The following is a 10,682-nucleotide window of genomic DNA, read 5'->3' on the forward strand; positions in this document are numbered from 1 at the left end:
ATGACATGCTTATTTTTGGTACTAACATAGAAAAAATAATTGAGACAAAACACTATTTATGTTCTAATTTTGAAATGAAAGACTTGGTGAAGCTAATATGATATTAGGAATAAAGCTTACAAAATTAAACAAAGGATATAAATTATCTCAAAAACATTTTGTTGAAAATTTATTGAAAAAGTTTGAGATGTATGATTCCAAAGTTTTTTGTACTCCTTATGACTCTAATTTACACTTAAAGAAAAATACTGTAAATAGTGTTTATCAATCTGATTATGCTAAAATAATTGGGAGTCTCATGTATCTGATGAATTGTTCGAGACCAGATATTACTTATGCAGTTAATAGATTGAGTAGATACACTCAGAATCCTAATAAAGATCATTGGATTGCACTGAATATAATTTTAAGATATTTACGTGGAACTATACATTTTGGTATATACTATTGTGATTTTCCAGCCATACTTGAGGGTTATTGTGATGCTAACTGGATTTCTGATTCAGATGAGATCAAGTCTACAAGTGGATTCATATTTACTATAGGAAAATGTATAGTCTCTTGGAAATCAGCAAAGCAGACCTGTATAGCACGTTCTACAATGGAGTCAGAGTTTATTGCTCTCGATTTGGCAGGTATTGAGGCTGAGTGGCTTAGAAATCTTTTAGCAGATATCCCTTTATGGAAAAAGCCCATGCCTTCTATATCGATACATTGTGATTGCAAAGCAGCCATTGGTAGAGACAATAATGATAATTATAATGGAAAAAGTCGACACATGCGGGTGCGGCATTGTTCAGTGAAACAACTGATTAAACATGGAGTGATATCACTAAACTTTGTAAGGTCAGAGATGAATTTGGCAGATCCTCTGACCAAACCACTAAGCTCGAGGCTAGTGAGAAATACATCGAGGGGGATGGGATTAATGTCTACAAACGAAACTGAGAATGATAGTAAACCAACCTAGTACGTGAATTATTTCACATATTGTAGGTTAATATGGGTAAGAACAAGTCATTTGTTAGTTTGTGAGACACTATCCCAAATATTTATGAACAGCTCATCCCTATGGTGTAGGATAGTGAGTACTGTAATGGAAGATGATGAGTCTAAACTCTTAATGAATCTATAACTCATGCGTGAGTGGTGTGTTTAACTGCAGTACACACTTGATAGATTTCACATATGTGAGAATAGAGGTGGGGCCTCTTCTATGAAAGTTAGACAGCCTTTCTAGAGCTCTCACGAGATGCAGGATCGATGCAAGGCCAAAATGTGTCACACCGCGACGGATAACTTTGGAAGAGAAATTAATGTGACAAATAAGTTCACTAATTCACGTCTGAAATGAGGTTCATAGAGGTTCTAATCTCACCGACATTTCTGTGAGTCGTTACTTATGTTTTCTAAGTACTAGTTCATAGTCCAAAAGACACTAGTACTGATGCATTAATTTTTTGTGCTCTCGAGAAAAATGTTTTTTTAAATAATTTTGAAATATGTGGGGATTGTTTGATAAATATTAATAATAGTTATTTCTAAATTATTATTTTAATTTAATCATCCTTTAAATTATGGAATTAATTTACAACGTTCAAATTAAAGATTTACATATATTAACAGCCAAAATTAAATCTTTAATTATCGTTACTAGTCTCTTAATTTGTAATATTGCTTTTGAATTAATTGTGATCAATTAAGATATTTAATTATCGTTACTAATCTCTTAATTTGTGTGATTGATTTGTAATAATTGTGATCAATTATTGAAAACGTTTTGTCAGTATATTTTTTATATATCTATATATACTAGAGGTAGAAAAAGATTACAAATATACTTTTTCAAATAAAGAACAATCCACATTCTCGAGAGCATCCAAAGCTATTATCCTCTGAGCCTCGTTAAGTAGATTGCGGCATTAACGGGAAGAGTTGTTGAATCCTGAGAGGGAGTTCCACTAACATCCTACCGCAACGAGTAATCTACTCAAGGAGGCGAAATCTCATTTAAGGACAGTGCCCAGCACGCCTCAACTTTATCTCGATAAGTTTTCATACATGTTCATTTAGTTACAATCGTTTGTGAAACTTTATTTTTTCTGTCGTATCCATACAGATCTATTTTTTTTCTAACAGAAGCAAGTTACCTATCTCAAAAACAAAGACAAAATCGGGAGTCGGATGGATGAGCTGAACGAAGAAGACGAAAATCTTATTTGGTGATTGACGATCAATGAAGAAATTAGGGCATCATTACAGGTATCTCAAGAGAGTTTCCCCAAATAGCCGAACGAAGAAAGAGAGGATAGTGCAGGGGAATGAGAAGTGTTTTTCTCTTTATTCCCCCAAAAGAGTCGATGATTAAAGGACTCCTCTGTACAAGGGAATCAATAATTTATTAATTAATTATAACCCACACCAATCACTTATTATCATTCCTTTACCCTTTCCATTTTTTAAAACCCCCAACCAAACACACCCTAATTCCATAATCCGTCATCGTCATAATATATTATAAATCACTTATTTACAAACATTCTTCCATTTTCACCATTTCTCCCACTTATTCACAAACAATTTTCAATCTTCACATTCTCTTACTTATTCATAGACACTCTTTCATCTTCTTTTGTTCATTTTATCATATTATTTCATTCAAGAATTAGTACAAACTCAATAATTTCTTTCATTGAATAGGTGTGTATTCAAATATTTTTGTTTTGAAAATAAATTTTGGTTTGAGTTCGAGCTCGAGTTTGAAAATTTAATTTTAGTTCAAACTTTTCGAGTCGAGTTGAGTTTATAGGTTAATAGTCGAGTTGAGCTCGAGTTCAAATTTATAAACTTGATCGAGCTCGAGTTCGAGTCGAGCTAATAAATACTTAATCGAGTCGAACTCGAGCTCAAACATGTTTGAGCTCGACTCAGCTCATTTGTAGCCCTAGTCCACGTGTTCTCTCACAAGGATTGAGAATATTTTTTTTAATTATTCTAATACTCACTGTGAAAGGGCACATGACCAAATGACCACAAAAGATCCAAATTACTTAGAATGGAAGATGGGATTCTCTATGACCAAATGCTCACTATGCCCTCTCATAGAAAAGATTAATATGATTAAAAAACAATCATTTCAATCTCCCCTATGAGAGGACTTGTGAAACATTTGGTCACTAAGGATCTCATTTACTTAAAAAAGAATTAAAAAAATAATAATATCTCCTTCACAAAATCTAACACCCATTAACATTTTGTAAACAAATAAGGTGATATTACACTACACCATAACCTAAAAATCTAACACCCAGCAATTTTTTAAACAAATAAGGTGTATTACACTAAACCCTAACCTAACAACATTGAAGAGAATACATAACGCGCTTATATCTAGTATGTCAATAAGCTAAACAATATTTGTGTAATCTTAGAGTTTCACAAAAAAATAGTATAATTTAGTATGCTAATATAATTTTTTCTATTATGTCTGTTAGGATTGAAGACAACAGTAGAAGGGGGTTGAATATTGTTATCTTATTTTTCACTTAAATGCGATTTTAATCCTGTTAAGGATTTAAAGTCTGTAACTATTCTTAGACAAATCGTAACAAGCTATTGAATGGTTTCGAGCGCGGAAAATGCTTGTAGGATTTGAAGCGACAGATATAAACAACACAATATTTTATGGATGTTTGGAGATAAAAACTCAGACGTCACCCCTTCTTCTATTTCCAGAAGGATTCCACTAGAAGACTTTGATTTGTATAGATCCTAATAAAACCCACTCAGATCACAAGTATTAACACTTGTCTATCTGAACTTCTAGCTCTCACACTATCTTGTTGAACAAACGACTATATGTTCAACTTATACAAGTAAAATGATTATCAAATGATACAAAAGATTATCGAGTAAATTATCTTGTGTGACCATCGTGTATGTTAACGTATTTCAACGTATATCATCTCGTCTATGCATAACATAGTGACTTACAAAGAACCCTTTCACCGTTGTTCTCTAATGCCTTTTATACTTGAGTCATGACAACATTCGAATCCATTTTGTCGATACGTGACAACGGTACATTTGTCGTATGCCTGGTGTATAGGATTTTAGTGTGTAGGGAATGGAATATTCGTTTATTGTTTTGCATGTCATCGTAAAGAGCTGGTTATACATTTTGTCGTATTGCAATTTATGAGTAGTCAGATGCTTGACGAAGCTGATAAGCATTTAGCTGATGTGGAACAAAGCTGATAGCGAGCTCTACTGATGAGCTACTCTCTTGATAGCGAACTCAACTGTTGATCAACTCAAATACTAGCGAACTCTACTGATGGTGAACTCTACTGCTAGCGAACTCTATTGTTTGAGCAACTCTGCTACCAGCAAACTCTGTTGTTTAAGCAATTCTGCTACCAACGAACTCTACGGTTTGAGTAACTCTACTGTCAGCAAACTCTACTATTTGAGCAACTCTGCTGCCAACGAACTCTGTTGTTTGAGTAACTATGCTGATAGGAAATCTGCTAATAGCAAATGTTCATATGATGATAACTCTATTGTTGGCGAACTCTATTGATGGAGTAGCTCAGCTGATAGCGAGTCTACTGATGGCAAATGTTCAGCTGATGGCAACTCTGTTATTGGCAAACTCTACTAATGGAGTAGCTCAGCTGATAGTGAGTCTGTTGATGGCAACTCTGCTGTTAGCGAGTCTTCAGCTGATGGTAACTCTGCTGTTAGTGAGTCTTCAGATGATATCAACTCTACTGTTTGAGCAACTTAACTGATGGCGAGCTACTACGATCAGTTGCCTAGAGAAAATGTCTTTAATTTACCTGCGCATTAACACATTCCTGAACTTAGTTTTATTCATTCATCAAAACCATGTGTGTTCATTTTAATTATCCCAAGTTCATTTTAATCAATTAAAATGTTTTTCATAATTCAACTTAATTTAACGATTTCCCTCATTAACTTAATTTAACAATTTCCCCCTTTTTGATGATGTTAAAACTAAGTGATGATGCGCAAGGAATTACAGATGAATATATAGATATAGACAATGATAAATATAAATAAGTAAAATATTCATTTTCTATCATCTCCCCTTGTAGCTTGCTTGAGCCCGCTCCAGCTGGCTTCTTTGCCTTGCTACTTTCCCCTTCTTGGTTTCTCCCTCACTGCTTTCCCTTTACTACTTTCTCCCTCTTTAATATCATCATCCCTGATCGTTTAAGGAAGTCCGTGACTTTAACAATCTACATTCCGATGAGTGCTGAGGGAATTATTTAATACGCATTTGAGCCCGCTCAATGATTCCTTGATTATTTCATTCTCTAGATTACCCTTCATGACCTGGTCAAGAATTTTGTCATGGGATGATGTTGTTGAGGTAGATGACACCCGCTCCTTGAGAGATTTCATTTCTCCAAAAAGAATGATAATTCTCTATTACAGGGGAGCAAGAGAGTCTTGGATAAGGTCGCAGAGATCCATCGTCCCTTGTGATGACTCCTCTTCTGAAGAATGTGAATCGCTTTTGAGAATGTGGATTGTTTAGAAATGTTGGTCACATATTTATATAACATGATATTCCACATGTCTTCATGTTATTTGAAAAAAAATGGCGTACACAATTTTCAAAAAGAAATAAAGGGAAGTATTTATTTCAAAAAAATTTAGTTTATAAATATGACCGTTCATTATCCTAAAGAAGGTAATACAACAACGTATTGATAATGTTGAAATGTTGTTCCACTCAGCTGAAGAGTAGTCGACTGATACTCACTAAGACAACTGTCGCACCGTGTTGTCCGCATGCCTTATTTCAGCTGAGTGTCACTACTCTACTGAAGGCGTTCTGCTGACACACAGTAATAACTAATATACTATTCTTGGCACCATACCTTGCTCATCAGCTGAGTTGAAGTACTCAATTGATAGTGCGTAGTATTCAACTGATATACAGTGCCGACAACATACTTTGCCTATCATCCGAGTGTCATTACTCTACTAAAATTATAGGTTGCTTATGCATAGCCTCGTCTGATGTACAATGTCATCAGTCGACTCTTGTTTTAGCTAAGTTAGAGACAGTTGTTTCAACATGTCTGGTTTATCAGCTGACCATCAGATTGCCCCTAAGTTTATGCATGATTAATTAATTTAAATCTAAAATATCTAAAATATTTCTAAAGTAAGAGAATTTAGTCTCAGGAAGTGGTTTTGTGAAGATATCAGCCACTTATTAATCGGTTGGCACGTATTACAACTAGACGTGCTTCTACGCTATATTATCTCAGATGAAGTGGTGTCGAATGCCGATATGCTTTGTGCTTGATTGTAACACCGGATTATATGTGATTGCTTTGGCACTAGTGTTATCATAGAAGATTGACGACTCATTTGCCTTAATTCCAAAGTCCCCCAGCTGTTGTTGAATCCACAATAGTTGAGCATAACAGCTACCAACAACAAGGTACTCTACTTCTGTTGTTGAAGTGGAAATAGACGTCTGCTTCTTGCTGAACCAAGAAATCATACGATCACCAAGGAACTGACACATTCTACTAGTGCTTTTCGTGTCAATCTTACATCCTATATAGTCTGCATTAGAGTAACTAATTAAGTTGAAACTGAAATCCTTTGGATACCACAATTCAACATATTGAGTTCCCTTAAGATATTTCAAAATATGTTTAGCAACTATGTAATGAGATTGTTTATGATTAGCCTGAAATCTTCCACACATGATGACAACAAACACGATGTCTGGTCGGCTGGCTGTTAGATAGAGAAGGGAGCCAATGATCCCTCAATAGACTGTGATATCAATATCTTGACCGCCTTCATCTTTGTCCAGTTTGCTCGATGAGTTCATGGTAGTTGAGGCAGTTGAGCAATTCTCCAAACCGAATTTCTTTAGTAATTCTTTGGTGTACTTATCTTAATTTATAAATATTCCATTTTCAAGTTGCCTATCATATGCCTGGAGTAGCCGCTGTCTAGATACCATACTAAATATTCCAAGCTACTGTCATGTTTTACCTGCACATATAAGCATTGCCAGCTTTGGTACCCATATTTATTTGAGTCCATGGTTAATTAGTCCCTTGAGAATCTATACTTGAGTTACTTAATGGATCTCTCATTTTGTGTTTTTAATAATGTGTATGTTTTAGACTTAACAGATTTCTTTCTGACTACTGATGATCAGTTAATTTTAGAAAATGATTTTTGATAAAAAAAAATCATGGCTTTCTGTAAGGTTTGTGCTTACCAAATCAGCTAGCTGTCTTGCTTTTGGGCTTAAGCCAACTTGACTTTTGGTCAGTTGGCTTAACATATTTAATTTCATCTTTAAGAGTCGAATTAGTACAGTTTTGATTAGTTTGAATGTCAGTTGAATTTCCCTTGACGAAACTTATGAAATTAAGTTTGCCTTTTAAGGGTTAAACTTGTTACAAGACTCAATTCGATTGCCCCCAACAAATCCCAGACCGAATTTGCATCCGGCAGGCCTTTGCTGCTCATGCAATTGTTTAAGAGAATTTCCAGACTTAGTGCATGAACCAACCACATAGTTTATTCTTTGATTTTTAACAGATAAACTCTGAACTATTTCTTTGAGTTTCTCATTCTTAGTTGATAGCTCATTCATTTTGTTTTTCAAAACTTATAGTTCATTATTTTGAGTTGACAAACTTGTATTGTTAGATTTGTTTTTCAAATTTATTTCATTAAAAAGATCTGACAATTTCTTGTATTCAATGACCATGTCATTGAGTATAGTAATTAAATCATTTCTTGTGAATTAATGAGAGGTGAATCAAATACCTTGTTGTCATCTGTCATGAGACATTTGACAAATTCTTCCTCACTTTCACTTGAGGAGCTCTGATCGGAATCTCTTTCATCCCATTTTATCTTGTTTTCTCAGCAAGCAAAGTCTTTTATTCCTTCTTGTTCCTGGAAGATCTGCGATCCTCCTTGTTTTTCTCATCGTTTTGATATCATATTCTCTGGGCAAAGCTCTTATAGCTTTGATAACAACTTTCCTGTTGATATATACCCAGGTTTGAGAGTTCGATGATTATGTTGTTGAATCTTTCGTCGAACTCAGTCATAGTCTCACATGGGCGCATCCTGATGCTGCCGAACTTTTGTGTGTCAACCATCAACTTGTTTTCTTTTGTTTGGTTGTTGCCTTTACAAAGTTGATTCATATTCTCCCAGATCTCTTTAGCAAAGGAACATGATTTGATCTTGCTGAACATGTTCTTGTCCAAAGTTTTGTAGAGGATGTCTTTGCCCACATTGTCGAGGCTGGTATTCCTCTTGTCTTTAGCAGTCCACTCGTATATGAGTTTATCCGTCATCTAAGGAGCAACCTATGTTGTATTTGTCATTGTGTTGACCTTTAATATCTTCATGGGACCATCTGTGATGACATACCGCATGCCATCATCTTGTGCCGCCAGATGTTCTTGCATTCCGATCTTCTAGTCATCATAGTCTTCCTTTGAGAACATTGGAATCTTATTTAGGTAAGACATGATTCAGATATTTACAATAACTTAAGAATATAAAACAAGCTAATACCACTTGTTAGTATCGAAAACAACCGTAGAAAGAGGGTTGAATATTGTTGTCCTATTTTTCACTTAAATGCAATTTTAATCCTGTTAAGGATTGAAAATCTGTTTCTATTCTTGGACAAATCGTAGCAAGCTCTTGAATTGTTTAAGTGCAGAAAATTCTTGAAGGATTTGAAGCGGCAAATATAAGAATGAATGAAGCAATAAAAAGACAACACAAGATTTTATGGATGTTCAGAGATAAAAACTCATACGTTACCCCTTCTTTTATTTCCAGAAGGATTCCACTAGAAGACTTTGATTTGTATACACACTACAAAAACTCACTTAGATTACAAATCTTAACACTTGCATGTCTGAACTTCTAGCTCTCACACTATCTATTCAACTTATACAAGTAAAATGATTATCGAATGATACAAAAGATTATCGAGTAAACTATCTTGTGTAATCGTCATGTATGTTAACGTCTCTCAACGCATATCATCTTGTGTATGCTTAACATAGTGACTTACAAAGAACCCCCTTCACCATTGTTCTCTGGTGCTGTTTTATACTTGAGGTATGGCAACGGTCGAATCCATTTTTTCTATATGTAGAAACGGTACGTTTGTCGTATGTTTGGCGTACGGGGTTTTAGTGCGTAGGGGAATGGAATATTCGTTTATCGTTTTGCATGTCAAAGTAGAGAGATGAGTGTACATTTTGTCGTATTGCAATTTATGAGTGCTCAACTACTTGACTAGTTGATAAGCATTCAGCTGATGTGAAACTCAACTGATAGCAAGCTCTACTAATAGCGAACTTAGTTGTTGAACAGCTTAACTATTAGCGAACTCTACTGATGGCGAGCTCTGCTGTTAGAAAACTCTAATGTTTGAGTAATTCTGTTGTTTGAGTAACTCTACTGTTTGAGCAACTCTACTGCCAACGAAATATGTTGTTTGAGTAACTCTACTACTAGTGAACTCTATTGTTTGAGCAACTCTATTACCAACGAACTCTATTGTTTGAGTGACTTTACTGATAGCAAATTTCCTGATAGCGAATGTCCAGTTGATGGCAACTCTACTGTTGGCGAACTCTGCTGATGGAGTAGCTTAGCTGATAACGAGTTTGCTGATGGAAACTCTTCTATTAGCGAGTCTTCAGCTGATGGCAACTCTGTTGTTAGCGAGTCTTTAACTGATGGCAACTCTGCTGTTTGAGCAACTCGGTTGATGGCAAGTTGCTTACAATATGTTGCCTTGAGCACATGTCTTTGATTTTACCTACGCATTAACACATTGGTGAACTTTGTTTATTCATTCATCAAAACAATTTGTGTTCATTTTAATTATCCTAAGTTTATTTTAATCAATTAAAACGTTTTTCAAATTCAACTTAATTTAACGATTTCCCCTTTAACATAATTTAACAATGTCCATAATTTAACTAGAGCCTTGTTTGATATAAGTTATTTAAAGAATTATATCACTCTCTCACTCTTCTATCACATCACTCAATTTATTATCTGAAATATTAAAACATTATTTATTTTATTTTTATGTTATTATTATATATTAATACTTTTTAAGTCATTTTTATATAAAAAAAACCACTTCCTTAAAATTATTATTTTTTAAAGAGGAGTGATATGAGAGTGAATTCAGAGGATGGTTTCCCAAAGTAACATAGTTTGACGTTCAACATCCCAAAATAACCTATTTTGTTCATTCATTCCCAAAATAATCTAGTTTACTTTTCAAACTCAGTTTTTGTGTGTGTTTATTATATTTAAAATTCATTATATATATATATATATTTTAAATTATTATTTTTATTAATTTGATATATTTAAATTAATATTTGTATAAATTTAATTATTTATATTTTGATATATAATTTAAATTATTATTCTTTTTAAAATTTTATTATCTATATTTTAATATATATATATATATATATATATATATATATATATATATATATATATATATTTCAATTATTATTTATATAGTGTTATAAATATTCCTTTTAGCATTCTAATAAATAATTGATAAATACTAATAATTTTAAAATATTTTAACCATAACAATA

The sequence above is a fragment of the Impatiens glandulifera genome, chromosome 3, assembly GCF_907164915.1.
Source record: "Impatiens glandulifera chromosome 3, dImpGla2.1, whole genome shotgun sequence".
Taxonomy (NCBI): domain Eukaryota; kingdom Viridiplantae; phylum Streptophyta; class Magnoliopsida; order Ericales; family Balsaminaceae; genus Impatiens; species Impatiens glandulifera.